The sequence below is a fragment of the Trichosurus vulpecula genome, chromosome 4 (assembly GCF_011100635.1).
Source record: "Trichosurus vulpecula isolate mTriVul1 chromosome 4, mTriVul1.pri, whole genome shotgun sequence".
Taxonomy (NCBI): domain Eukaryota; kingdom Metazoa; phylum Chordata; class Mammalia; order Diprotodontia; family Phalangeridae; genus Trichosurus; species Trichosurus vulpecula.
This window is the reverse complement of record NC_050576.1, coordinates 355,205,518-355,220,999: the sequence shown is the minus strand read 5'-3', so window position 1 is coordinate 355,220,999 and position 15,482 is coordinate 355,205,518.

Sequence of the window (15,482 nt, the reverse complement as noted above, 5' to 3'; positions counted from 1 at the left end):
TAAAAAAATGAAAGACAAAATTATAATAAACATGCTTAGTACCAAGGAAAAGATATGAGAAGATATTTTTTCACAGCTCCTTTTCAGAGCTTGGATTTCATAAGTAGTTTACTTGTGGAACTAATATATGGAGCTCATTTTATTTAATATCAGACTATTCCAGATAGTGTATTCACTATTCTTGATGAATATTTTTGTTTTCTTCTTCCTCTTTCTATTTTAAATGTATTTTTTTTGTTAAAAGAGATGACAGCATGAAAAGAGAGTGAAAATCTAGTCAATAGATTTCTGGGAGTCAAGATGATAGTGTAAACAATCAATTACAGTTGCTTTCACATATGCACCTCTGAAGAATACAAAAGTAAATACCATAGAATAAATCCTGGAACAGCAGAGTCAGTGGAAATATGGGGTAGAGTAGTTTTTTAGCCCAGAAAACTTGGAGGATCAACAAGGAAGTTCCATCTCATTCAAGTAAAAGGGGAACACATTCCAGGACAGGAACAATCCCAGAAAGCCCCATCTGGGGGGTGGAGCCAAGATGGCAGCTGGAAAGCAGGGACTAGCATGAGCTCCCCACCAAGTCCCTCCACAAACCTATAAAAAATGGCTGTGAACCAAATCTAGAACTGCAGAACCCACAAAATAGCAGAGGGAAGCAGGGCTCCAGCCCAGGACAGCCTGGATGGTTGCTAGGTGAGGTCTTTCGCACACAGAGTTGGGAGCGGAGCGGAGCAGAGCAGAGCCCAGCGTGGGCAGCAGACCAGCCAGGCCAGGAGCCCGGCAGAGCAGGCCCTAGTGCCCTGAATCAGTGAGCTGTGGCAGTTGCCAGACTTGTCAACCCACAAACACCAAAGACAACAGAGAAGAACTGCAGAACCCACAAAATAGCAGAAGGAAGCAGGGCTCTATCCCAGGACAGCCTGGATGGTCTCTGGGTAAGGTCTACCCTGCATGGAGCTGGAGCAGAGCAGGGCCCAGTGTGTGCCGCACAGACCAACCAGACCAGGAGCAGGATAAAACAGGTCCTAGTGCCCTGAATCAGTGAGCTGCAGCAGTTACCAGACTTCTCAACACACAAACACCAAAAACAACAGAGAAGGTTAGTGGGAAAAGCTGCTGGGAACAGGGGGATAGAGTTTGCAGTTCAGCCACTGCCCCTGGGGCAGCAGAGGTGGGGCAGCTACAGAACTACAGCTGCAGTTGCTTCCGGCCCCAGGACCACCTGGTGGGAGGAAGTAAGTGGAGGATCAGAGCAGGAGTGAAGAGCCTACTGAAAATCTAAGTCCAGTTCAGTTTGGGGGTTCTTGGGGAAGGAGGAGTGCTAGTGTGGCAGAGGTGGCTGTAATAGCACTGAAATCAACAGTACATCTCCCCCCCAACCCAGGCTTGGAACATAGTACTCTTTACTCTACAAGTAGTCATACCCTGCTGAAACACTCAAGGGTCAAGTAAGTTGACTGGGAACATGGCCAGGAAACAAAAATGCACCCAGATTCAGTCTCAGTCTCTGGAATCTTTCTTTGGTGAAAAAGAAGACCAAAACATACAGCCAGAAGAAGTCAACAAAGTCAGAGAGCCTACAACAAAAGCCTCCAAGAAAAACATGAACTGGTCTCCTGCCATGGAAGAGCTCAAAAAGGAGTTGGAAAAGCAAGTTAGAGAAGTACAGGAAAAATTGGGAAGAGAAATGAGAAGGATGCGAGAAAACCATGAAAAGCAAGTAAATGACTTGCTAAAGGAGACCCCAAAAAATACTGAAAAATATACTGAAGAAAACAACACCTTAAAAAATAGACTAACTCAAATGGCAAAAGAGCTCCTAGAAGGCAATGAGGAAAAGAATGCCTTGAAAGGCACAATTAGCCAAATGGAAAAGGAGGTCCAAAAGACCACTGAAGAAAATACTACCTTAAAAATTAGATTGGAGAAAGTGCAAGCTAGTGACTTTATGAGTAATCAAGATATTATAAAACAGAACCAAAGGAATAAAATAGTGGAAGACAATGTGAAATATCTCATTAGAAAAACCACTGACCTGGAAAATAGATCCAGGAGAGATAATTTAAAAATTATTGGACTACCTGAAAGACATGATCAAAAAAAGAGCCTAGATAGCATCTTTTAAGAAATTATCAAGGAGAACTGCCCTGACATTCTAGAGCCTCAGGGAAAAATAGAAATTGAAGGAATCCACTGATCACCTCCTCAGTCAGACCCCAAAAAGTAATCTCCTAGGAATATTGTCGCCAAATTCCAGAGCTCCCAGATCAAGGAGAAAATATTGCAAGCAGCCAGAAAGAAACCATTTGAGTATTGTGGAAACACAATCAGAATAATACAAGATCTAGCAGTTTCTACCTTAAGAGATCAAAGGGCTTGGAATACGATATTCTGGAGGTCAATGAAGCTAGGATTAAAACCAAGAATCACCTACCCAGCAAAACTGAGTATCATGCTCCAAGGCAAAATTTTGACTTTCAATAAAAAAGAGAACTTCCAAGCTTTCTCAGTGAAAAGACCAGAGCTGAATAGAAAATTTGACTTTCAAACACAAAAATCAAGAGAAGCATGAGAAGATAATACAGAAAAAGAACAAGAAAAAAAATTGCAAGGGACTTACTAAAGTTGAACTGTTTTATTTATATTCCTACATGAAAAGATGATGTGTATAATTCATGAGACCTCAGTATTAGGGATTAGGGTAGCTGAAGGGAATATGCATATATATGTGTGTGTGTATGTATGTGTATATATATATATATATATATATATATATATACATATACATATATATATGTATTTGTGTGTGTATGTCTGTATATATGTATGTGTGTATGTATATATATATATATATATATATATATATATATATAGAGAGAGAGAGAGAGAGAGAGAGAGAGAGAGAGAGAGAGAGAGAGAGAGGGCACAGGGTGATTTGAAGAAGAAGGGATGATATCTAAAAGAAATAAAATCAAATTAAGGGATGAGAGAAGAATATATTGAGAGAGGGAGAAAGGGAGAGATAGAATGGGGTAAATAATCTTGTATAAAGGTGGTGAGAAAAAGCAGTTCTGTAGGAAGAGAAGAGAAGGCAGGTGAGGGGGAGTGAGCGAATCTTGCTCTCATCAGATTTGACCTGAAGAGGGAATACCATACACACTCAATTGGGTATCTTACTCAACAGGAAAGAAGGAGAAAGAAGATAAAAAGGGGGGATGATAGAGGGGATGATAGATGGGGGAGGAGGTAATAAAAAGCACTTTCGAAAAGGGACAGGGTCAAGGGAGAAAATTGGATAAAGGGGGATAGGTTGGGAAGGAGCAAAATATAGTTAGTCTTTCACAACATGAGTATTATGGAAGGGTTATACATAATGAGACCCATGTGACCTATGTTGAATTACTTGACTTCTTAGGGAGGGTGGTTGGAAGGGAAGAGGGGAGAGAATTTGGAACTCAAAGTTTTAAAAACAGATGTTCAAAAACAAAAACAAAAGTTTTTGCATGCAACTAGAACATAAGATACACAGGCAATGGGGCATAGAAATTTGTCTTGCCCTACAAGAAAGGAAGGGAAAAGGGGATGGGAGGGGAGTGGGGAGACAGAAGGGAGGGCTGACTGGGGAACAGGGCAACCAGAATATATGCCATCTCGGAATGGGGGGAGGGTAGAAATGGGGAGAAAATTTGTAATTCAAACTCTTGTGAAAATTAATGCTGAAAACCAAATATATTAAATAAATTAAATTTAAAGAAAAAAAAAACAGTAAACAAAAAAAGAAAGCCCCATCTGAGCAAACCAGAGGGAGATCCTGAGCCCCAGAGTGGTGTATCAGGCAAATACCAAGACCAGGAACCCCACATACTGTGGCAAAGCCAGGTAAACACATAGACTCCAGCTCAGAGAACTGCCACATGCTTCAACACAGCCCCAGCCAGGCAGGCAGGTATGCTTCACTTGCCAGACCTTTTCATTCTTCAGCAAAGCTCAGGGCAGTAAGGCATCTTCAGTGTGCCAGATCTACAGATGCTTCAATGCAGGCCTTGGGAAACACAGAAAAAAACTCCAGCAGGCCACAACACACAGCAGATGCCACAACTAGGACCCCAGCTCAGCACCAAGTAAGCTGCCAGAACTCTGCTGCCCCCACCTGCCAGCACAGGAGGTTCCAGCATATAAAACCAGTGTCAAGGCCCCTGGCCCCCAGAACAAAAAGCTTGAGTCACTACTCACTGTGCTCCAACAGGAAAGCTCAACTTTAAAAGCCAGGAAAAAGGCAAACAATGTGAGCAAAAAGAAAAAAAATGAACCTTAATCATAGAAAATTACTATTGTGACAGGGAAGATCAAAACACAAACTCAAAAGAGGATAACACTGTCAATTTACCTATATCTGAAACCTCAAAGAAAAATACGAATTGGTCTCAAGGCCCAACATCCTTCTTGGAAGAGCTTAAGAAGGATTTTAAAAGTCAAATAAGAGAGGTAGAAGAAAAATTGGGAAAAAGAAATGAGATGTATGCAAGAGAGTCAATAGCTTTGAAAAGGAAGGGCAAAAATTGACTATAGAAAAACAATTCCTTGCAGAACCAGGAGAACACTGTACACAACCACAGACATATTGATTCTTTGATGACTAACTTTGATAGATGGCTCTCTTCAGCAATACTGGGCTCAAAGACAGCCCAAAGGACTCATGATGGGAAAAAAAAAAAAAAAAAACTAACTACATACAGAGAAAGAACTGGGGAGTCTGAATACAGATTGAGGCAAATTATTTGCTCTCTCTTTTTTTTTCTCTTCTTTTTTGGTTTTGTTTCTTCTCTCTCATGATTCATTTCATTGCTCATAAGTCTTCTTTGCAACCTGACTATTGTGTAAATAAGTTTAATGAGAAGGTTTATGTAGAATCTATATTGGACCGCATGCGGTCTTGGGAGGGAAGGCAGGAGGGGATGGAAAGGAAAAAAATTTGAAACTCAACAACTTGTAGAACTAAGTGTTCCAAACTAAAAATTAAAAAAATCTAATTTAAAAAAAGAAAAAAAATCCTCAAAAAATGCAATTGGCCAAATAGCAAAAAAAAAGTATAAATGGCCAAATGGAAAAGGAGGTACAAAAATTCACTGAGGAGAAGAATTCCTTAAAAATTAGAATTGGCCAAATGGAAAAGGAGGTACAAAAGCTAACTGAAGAAAACAATTCATTAGAAATTATATCTGGGAAAACTGAAGCAAATGAATCTATAAGACATAAAGAATCAGTCAAAAAATTAAAAAAAAATGAAAATACAGAAAATGAAAAATACCACACTGGAAAAACAATTGACCTGGAAAATATATCCATGAGAGATAATTTAAGAATTATTGGATTACCTAAATGTCAATCAACGAAACAGCCTGGACAGGAGTTTTCTAGAAATTATCAAGGAGAGTAAAGGGAAATGGACAAGAAGAGGGTGGATAGAAGGGAGGAAGAGGTAGTAAGGAAAAAGTGAAAGGAAAGGGATGAGTGAAAGAGGGGAGGGCAGTTTGAGCAATGCAGTGGTCAGTGACAAAACTCTAGTAAGGAGGAAAAGAGAGAAAGGAGAGACAAAATCAGAAAAAGGAGGGAGGCAATAGGATGGAGAGAAAGACTCAGATACTAATCACAACGGTGAATGTGAATGGGATGAACTATTACATAAAATGGAAGTGGATAGCAGAATGGATTAAAAACCATAATCTTACAATATATTGTTTACAAAAAAAAAATTTGAGGGAGAGGGATACACACAAAATAAAAGTTAAAGACTGGAGTAGAATAGATTATTCTTCAGCTGAAGTAAAACAAAAAAAAGCAGGGGTAGCAATCCAGAACTCAGAGAAAGCAAAAGCAAAATTAGGTCAAATTAAAATACATAAGGAAGGAAACTACATCCTCCTAAAAGATACCATAGAAAATGAAGTAATATTGTTACTAAACATATATCCACAAAAGAACTATAATATCATTAAAATAATTTACACAATAGTTAAGTTGTAAAAAAGACTTACAACCAATCTAATGAATCATGAGAAAGAAGAAACAAAACCAAAAGAGAAGAAAAAAAAGAGATCAAATAGTTTGCCTCAATCTGCATTCAGACTTTATAGTTCTTTCTCTCAATGTGGATATCTTTTTTCTCTCATGAGTCTAGTGTAGCTGTCTTAGAACATTGTATTGAAGAGAAGACCCAAGGCTATCAAAGTTAGTCATCACAGATACTGTGTGTCTCTAATTGTGTATATTGTATTTCTGGTTCTCCTCTCCTCACTCAGCATCAGATCATGTAAGTCTTTCGTGGCTATTATGAAGTCTGTCTGCTCTTTATTTCTTATAGCACAATAGTATTCCATTACATTCATATACCACAACTTGTTTAGCCATTCCCCAATTGATGGGGAATGTACATGTGTGGCCTTCTCCTGCTTGTATGATCTCTTTGGCCTAGAGCCCTAGAAGTGTTATTGCTGGGTCAATTTCGTGTTTTGTTAATTTAGTCATTCTGACAGGAGAGTTGTAGAATCTAACAGTTGTTTTGATTTGCATTTCTCTAATCAATATTGATTTAGAAAATCTGAAAAAAAGATGACTATAGTTATCTTTAATTTCTTCCTCTGAAATGGCCTGTTCATATACTTTGACTGTTTGAAAATGGGGAATGACTTTTATTCTTATAATTTTGACACAGCTCCCTGCATATTATGGAGATGAGGCCTTTGTCAGAGACAGTGGTTGTCAAAATTCTTTTCCAATTTTCTGCTTCCCTCCTAGTCTTGGTTGCCTTGGCTTTGTTTGTACAAAAAAAATTTCAATTTAACATAATCAAAATTATCCATTTTGCATTTTGCAATGCTCTCTGACTCTTGTTTGGTCATATATTCTTCCCTTCTCCATAAATCTGACAAGTAAACTATTCTGTGCTCTCCCAAATTGCTTAAGGTTTATATAGGCCTTTATATCTAAATCCTGAACCCATTTTGACTTTATTTTAGTATATGTTGTAAGATATTGGTATATGCTCAATTTATGCCATACTAATTTCCAGTTTACCAGCAGTTTTTGTGACATAGTGAGTTCTTAACCCAGAAGCTGGACTCTTTGGGTTAATCAAAGAGTATATTACTAATGTTGTTGACCACTGTGTCTTGTGTACCTAACATATTCCACTGATCCACCACTCCATTGCTCAGCCAGTACAATGGAGTTTTGATGATTACTGCTTTATAATACAGTTTAGTATCTGTTATGGATAGGCCACCTTCCCTAGCATTTCTTTTCATTAATTCCTTTGATATTAAGGACATTTTGTTCTTCCAGATGAATTTTGTTATTATTTTATGGAACTCTACAAAATGATTTTTCATAGTTTGATTGGTATGGCACTGAACAAGTAAATTAATTTAGATAAAATTGTCATTTTTATTATATTTTCTCAGCCTAACCATGAGCAACTGATATTTTTTCCATTTATTTGAATCTGATTTAACTTGTGTGAAAACTGTTTTGTAATTATGTTCATATAGGTGCTGGGTTTGTCTTAGCATGTATACTCCCAAATATTTTATAGTATCTACAGTAAACTTAAATGAAATTTCTCTTTCTATCTCTTTGTGTTGGGATTTTTTAGTAATATAGAGGGATGCCGAGGGTTTATGGGGTTTTATTTTATATTTTGTAACTTTGCTAAAGTTATTTATTATTTCAATAGCTTTTTTACTTGATTCTCTAGGGAACTCTAAGTAAATCATCATATGACTCCAAAGTGATAAAATTTTCTTCTTTGTTTATTCCAATTCCTTCAATTTCTTTTTCTTCTCTTTTGTTGAAACTAATATTTCTAGTAACAAATTGAATAATAGAGATGATAGTGGACATCCTTGTTTCATTCCCCATCTTATGGGAAATGCACCTAGCCTATCTCCATTATTTATAATTCTTGTCCATAGTTTTAGGTAGGTGCTACTTATCATTTTAAGGAAAACTCCATTTATTCTTATGCTTTCTAGTGTTTTAATTAGGAATGAGTTTTGTATATTTTCAGAAGCTTTTTTGCAACTATTGAGATAATAATACGGTTACTGCTAGTTTTGTTGTTGATATGTACAGTTTAATATTATTACTTTGATATTATTCTGATCAGTTATTCTGATAGTTTTCTTAATATTGAACCAGTTTTGCATACTTGGAATAAACCCTATCTCATCATAGGGTATTATTCCCATAGCAAGTTGCTGTAATCTTCTTGCTTATATTTTATTTAAAATTTTAACCTCTATATTCATTAGGGAAATTGTTCTATAATTTAATTTCTCTGTTTTGACTCTTCCTGGTTTGGTATTAGTACCATATTTGCATCATAAAACAAATTTTGTAGGACTCCTTCACATGTTTTCCCAAATACTCTATAAAGTATAGAAACTAATTGTTCTTTAAATATTTGATTGAATTCTCTTGTAATTCTCTGGTCCTAGAGATTTTTTTTTTTCCCAGGGAGTTCATTGATGGCTTGTTCAATTCCTTTTTCTGAGATGGGGTTGTTTAAGTATTTTACTTCCTCTTCGGTTATTCCAAGCAAGGTATATTTTGGTAACTATTCACCCATTTCCCTAACATTATCAAATTTATGGGCATAGAATTTGGCAAAATAATTATAATTATTGTTTTAATTTCCTCTTCCTTGGAGGTGAATTCACCCTTTTCATTTTTGATACTGTTAATTTGGTTTTCTTATTTCTTTTTTTTTCATCAAATTGACCAAAGACTTATCAATTTTACTGTTTTTTTTTCATAAAACCAGGTCTTAGTTTTATTTATTAGTTCAATAGTTTTCTTGATTTCAATTTTATTAATCTCTACTTTGGTTTACAGTATTTCTAATTTGGTTTTTAATTGTGGATTTTCAATATGTTCTTTTTCTAGCTTTTTCAGTGACATGCTCAATTCATTGTTCTCCTTTTTTCCTATTTTGTTCATGCAAGCATTAAGAGATATAAAACTTCCCCTATGAACCCCTTTTCTTTTTCCCATAAATTTTTGTATGTGTTCCTATTATTATCATTCTCTTGAATCATGTTATTGATTGTTTCTATGATTTATTGTTTGACCCATTCATTTTTAGGATTAGATTATTTAGTTTCCAATTAATTTTTAGTCTATCTTTTCATGGTTGTTAATTAAAAAATTATTGCATCATGATCTGGGAAGGATGCATTGACTATTTCTGCCTTTGTGCAGTGAATTGGTAGGTTGTTATGCCCTAGTACATGATCAATTTTTGTGTATGTGTCATGTACCACTGAGAAAAAGGTATATTCGTTTCTATCCCCATTCAGTTTTCTCCATAATTGTATCATATCTATATTTTCAAAAATTCTATTCACCTCCTTAACTTATTTCTTATTTATTTTGAGGATAGATTTGTTAAGTTCAGAAAGGGGAAGGTTGAGGTCCTTCGCTAGAATAATTTTGTTGTCTATTTCTTTCTGCAACTCCGTTAACTTCTCCTCTAATAATTTGGATGCGATACCAATTGGTGGATATATGTTAAGCAATGATATTATTTCACGGTCTATTTTTTTTTAGCAGGATATAGTTTCCTTCCTTATGTCTTTTAACTAGATCTATGTTTGCTTTTGCTTTGTCTGAGATTAGGATTGTTACCACTGATTTTTTTTTACTTCTGTTGAAGCATAATATATTCTACTCAAGCCTTTTACCTATACCCTGTGTGTATCCCCCATTTCAAACGTGTTTCTTATAAACAACCTATTGTAGGATTTTGTCTTTTAATCCATTCTGATATTCACCTCTATTTTATGGGAGAGTTCATCACATTCATATTCACAGTTATCATTACTACCTATGTCTTTTTCTATCCTAACCCTGCAAGTTTGATTTTTATACTTAAAACAGTATGTTATTCCCTTCTTGAGCCAAATTCAATGACACTAAAGCTCAATCACTGTTCTTCTCCCTCCTTTCTTTCTCTCTATTATAATATGCTTTTGTGCCTCTTCATGTGATGTAATTTACCCTTTTCTGTCTCCTCCTAACCTCTTCTCCCAATTCAATCCTTTTACAGCCCTTAATTAGGTTTTTTATCATAACATCAATTAATTTATACCCACACTCTCCACCTATGTATTTGGCTTTTAGATATCATATTAACTTTACCATTCTCAAAATTAACAAATATCTTCCTCCCATATATCGATGTAAACAAATTGCCCTTGTTGAATAACAAGGGTTGTTTTTTTTCTTCCCACCCCCATTTACCTTTTTATGTCCCTTTTGAGCCTTGTATTTTTAGATAAAATTTTCCATTGAGCTCTGGCCTTTTCATCGGGAAGGTCTGGAATTCCCTTATTTCATCGAATTTCCATCTTCTTCCCTGGTAGATTATGCTCTATTTTGCTGGGTAGTTGATTCTTGGTGATCCAGGCTCCTTTGCCTTTCAGAATATCATATTCTAATCCCTCTGATCTTTTAATGTAAAAGCTGCAAGGTCCTGTGTGATCCTTACTGTAGTTCCACAATATTTGAATTGTTTCTTTCTTGCTGCTTGCAGTATTTTCTCCTTGGCTAGACAATTGGCTACAATATTCCTTGGAGTTTTTAATTTGGCATCTCTTTCAGGGGGTGATTGATGGATTTGTTTGAAGATTATTTTCCCCCTGGTTCTAGGATCTTGGAGTAGTTTTCCTGGATGGTTTCTTGGAAGTTGCTTTCCAGGCTCTTTTTTCCTCATGGCTTTCAGGTAGAACAATAATTCTTGGATTATCTCTCATGTATCTATTTTCCAGGTCAGTTGTTTTTCCAATGAGAAATTTTATGTTTTCTTCTATTTTTTCCTTGTTTATATTTTGTTTGACTGATTCTCATTGGTTCATAGAGTTATTAGCTTCTACTTGCCCAATTCTAATTTTTATCAAATTGTTTTCTTCAGATAGTTTCTGTATCTCTCTTTCAATTTGGTGAATTTTACTTTTCAAGGAGTCATTTTCTCATGTTAGATTATGTATTTTTTATTTTACCTCTCTAATTTGGATTTTAAAATCCTCCTTGAGCTCTCCCAGGAATACTTTTTGGGCTTGAGACCAGATCATATTCCTTTTTGAGGTTTCAGACATGGGTATCATGTCAATGCTGTCCTCTTCTGAATTCATATTTTGATCTTCTCTCTCCTCATACTATGATTCAATGCTCTTTTTTTTTTTACTTTTCTTGTTTTCCCCTTCACAGTGTTTCCCTTTTTCCTGTCTTTTAAAGAAGATCTCTGCTTCTGGGGCCCAAGGGCTTTGTCCCAAGCTTGTTGTCTTTGGAGCTTGGGGCCTGGTTACTGGATTTCTGTGCTGTGGCCTCTGGTTTTATCAGCTAGAGGGTATAAAATGCTGCTGCTCACCTGGTGCTCAGATGGAGCTGCCTCGTGCATGCCAAAGATTGAGGTCCAGTGAAGTCTTTCTGAATTTCCCTGAGGTTATACTGAAGCTCACAACATGAGATGTGGGGAGGGCTGGTTTGGCTGCTGCAATTCTCCTCTTCCCCTAGGCCACCCTGTATAGCACAGGTAACCTCAGTCGGAGTCTGCCCTGGCCTCTGCCAATCCCCCTGGCTGTGTGAGGGCACTCTTGGGGTCCTGAGGTTGGCGCTTGCTGGCTCCACCCCCTGGGGGCTCAGAAACTCATGCTGGTCTGCTGAGATAGAGCTTGCTGGGAAGGTTCCCTTCCTGCACTGATCTCCTGTCACCAAAAGAAGGGATCTCCCTAGCTTCCTAAGCTAAAAGACTGTTGTGTCCCTACGTCTGGTTTATTTATTCCAGGATTTTTCCTAGGGCAGTATTCTCTGGGTTATTCAAGGTGAGCAAGAAAGAGATGAGAGCTCTTAGAGTTTACTCTGTCATCATGGCTCCCAGAAGTTCAAGAAGGTGAGTGTCAAACATTTAGACTGTGGTTTGAAGCTCTTGGACTAGTTGCTGCTGCCACAGGCTCTGCATTTCTGTCCCACTTAACTCAAGCAGACTCTCATCCTGTGCTGAGAGGCCTGGATATTGCCACCACAGCTGACAGGCTGGGCCTGCTCCTGGAACTATATGAACAGGTGCAGTTTTGCAGTGCTCAGTGCTCTCCCAGCTAATTGCAACAGATACCTCCTGTTGACTTTCTGAACTCTCCTGGGTTGGAAATCGGCCACAATCTATCTCTTAGCAGACTCTATCTCTCTCAAATTTGTTGAGATTCACTTTTTAGGAGGTATCTGAAAGAATTTGTGAGAGAGCTCAGGTATGTCCTTGCTTCTCACTCTGTCATATTTTCTCACAATAACTATTAAAAAAAAAGAAATTGAACAAGACATTAATGAACTCCTTAAAAAATTGCCAGGGCCAGATGGATTTACAAATTAATTTTACCTATGATTAAAAAAACACAAAACAAAACAATTTTTCCAATACTATATAAACTATTTAGAAAAATAAGGAAAAAAATAAGTTCTTCCAAATTCCTTTTATTACACAATTATGGTTCTGTTAACTATACCCATGAGAGGCAAAACAGAAAAAGAAAATTATAGACCAATTTCCTTAAAGGATATTGATGGAAACTTTTAAAATAAAACATTAGCAAAGAAATTACAGCAACTTATTTTGAGGATAATACACATTGACCAGGAGAAATTTATTCCCAAAATGGAGGGCTTTTTCAATAGTAGCAAAACTCTAAGCATAATTGACCATATCAATAACAGAATTAATAGAAATCCTATTTTATCTCAATATTTGCAGGAAAGCATTGGATAAAATACAGCGCACATTCTTACTAAAAATAGTAGAGAGCACTGGAATCAATGGAATTTTCCTTGAAATCATAAGTAGCATCTATATAAAATCTCCAGAAAGTATTATATGCAATGGGGATAAGCTAGAAGAATTTCCAGTAAGATCAAGGTTGAAACAAGGATGCTCATTATTATCACTGCTGTTCAATATTGTACTAGACATGTTAACTTTAGCAATAAAAGCAGAAAAGGTCATTGAAGGACTTAGAATATATGGTGAAGAAACAAAGCTATCACTATTTGCAGATGATATGATGGTATACTTGGAGAATCCTACAGAGTAAACTAAAAAACTACTTGAAATAATTAACAACTTTAGCAAGGTTGCAGAATATAAAATAAATCCACAGAAATCACCATCATTTCTATATATTTCTAATGAAGCCTAGCAGCAAGAGATAGAAAGTAACTTTGGACAATATAAAATATTTGGGAGTCTACCTGCCGAAATATGCCCTGGAACTCTAAGAACACAATTACAAAACACTTTATACACAAATAAAGTCATATCAAAGCAATTGGAAAAATACCAGTTGCTCATGGGTAGTCCAAGCTAATATAATAAAAATATCCATTCTACCTAGATAAATTTACTTATTCAGTGCCATGCCAACCAAACTATCAAAAAATTTTTATATAGAGCTAGAAAAATAACAAAATTCATCTGAAAGAACAAATGTTCAAGAATATTGAGGGAATTAAGGAAAAGAAAGGGAAGGTGTCCTAGCTCTCTACCAGATCTAAAACTATATTACAAAGCAGTAATCATCAAACCTACATGATACTGTCTAAGAAACAGACACAGTATACAATTACTATAGTAATTTACTATTTGATAAACCCAGAGACTTCAGCTTCTGAAAAAACAAACTCACTCACTATTTGATACAAACTGCTGGGAACATTAGAAAATAGTTTGGAAGAAACTTGGCATAAACAAATGTCTTATACTATATACAAAGATAAGGTCAACATGAGCACATAATTTAGACATAAAGGGTGATACCATAAGATAATTAGGAGGCCAAGGAATAGTTTCCCTGCAAGAACTATGGAGAAGGGAAAAATTTATGATTAAAACAGGAGATAGATACATTATGACATGCAAAATGGATCATTTTGATTGCATTAAATTCAAAAGATTTTACACAAAGAAAGCCAATGCAGCCAAGATTAGAAGGATAGTGGGAAGCTGGGAAAAATTTTACAACCATTGTTTGTGATAGAGACCTCATTTCTTAAATACATAGAGAACAGAGTCAAATTTGTAAGAATCAAGGTAATTCCCAGATTGATAAATGTTCAAAGGATATGAACACATGATTTTAAAATGAAGAAATTAAAGCTATCTGCAGTCATATAAAAATGCTCTAAATCACCGTTGATTTGAGAAATGTAAATTAACCTGTCAGATTGGCTCATATGACAAAACAGAGAAATGATAAATGAAAGACAAGATGTTGAAAAATGGGAACGCTAATGCACTGTTGCTGGAGTTGTGAACTGATCCAACTGTTTTGGGGAACAATTCAAAACTATACCCAAAGGATTATAAAACTGTGCATACCCTTTGACCCAGTAATAATACTTCTAGGTCTGTATTCCAAAGACATCATGAAAAGGGAAAGGACCCACATATATAAACATATTTATAGCAGCTCTTTTTGTGTTGGGCAAGAATTGGGAATTGAGGGGATGCCCATCATTTCAGGAATGACTGAACAATTATATATAAATGCAATGGAATGCATAATTCTATAAGAAATAATGATTAGGATGATTTCAGATAAACCTGGAAAACAACTTACGTGAACTGATGCAGAGTGAAGTGAAAAAAGCAGAAGAACATTGTACACAGTAATGAATTATTGTGTGATGACCAATTTTGATAGACTTGGCTCTTCTCTGCCATATAATGATCTAAGACAATTCCAAAAGACTAATGATGGAAAATAGTATCCACATCAAGAGAAAGAACTATGGCATCTGAATGCAGATCAAAGCTACTATTTTTTTTTAAATCTTTCTCCCCACCTTTTCTTTTGATTGTTCTTTGACACCATGACACATGGGGAAATATGTTTAAAATGACTTTATATGTGTAGCATATATCAGATTGCATGCGATCTTTGATAGGGTGTAAATTTAGAACTCAAAATCTTATAGAAGTGAATACTGAACAATAAAAATTAATTAATTAAAAAAGAAAATTTAGGCAATGTAAAAACATATCAATTAAATCTATTAAAATAAAACCATAGAGGCTGTGGATTCACAATCATGATTTCAAATCATCAAATTGAGTAAAAAAAATTCTTTTCAAAAGGAAGATACCATATTCTTCATTGTTTCACAGCATGTATACTTTGTTCTAGTCAGAATTTTCTCTCCCACAAACATGTTGCATTACTTTTTACTACCATGAATTTATGAATAATAATTCTTTTTTTTTATATTTCACCCATTCCCCTGCACTTACCCTAGATTGGTCAAGTTATAGCCCAAATGTTATGTCCTCCATCAATCCTCCTCTGATTGTGACATTCTTCAATCACTTTCCTTTCTTCTGAGCTTGGCAAAGCTAGCATTTCTTTACATCTTTAGAAAACAAAATGTTCCCTCTT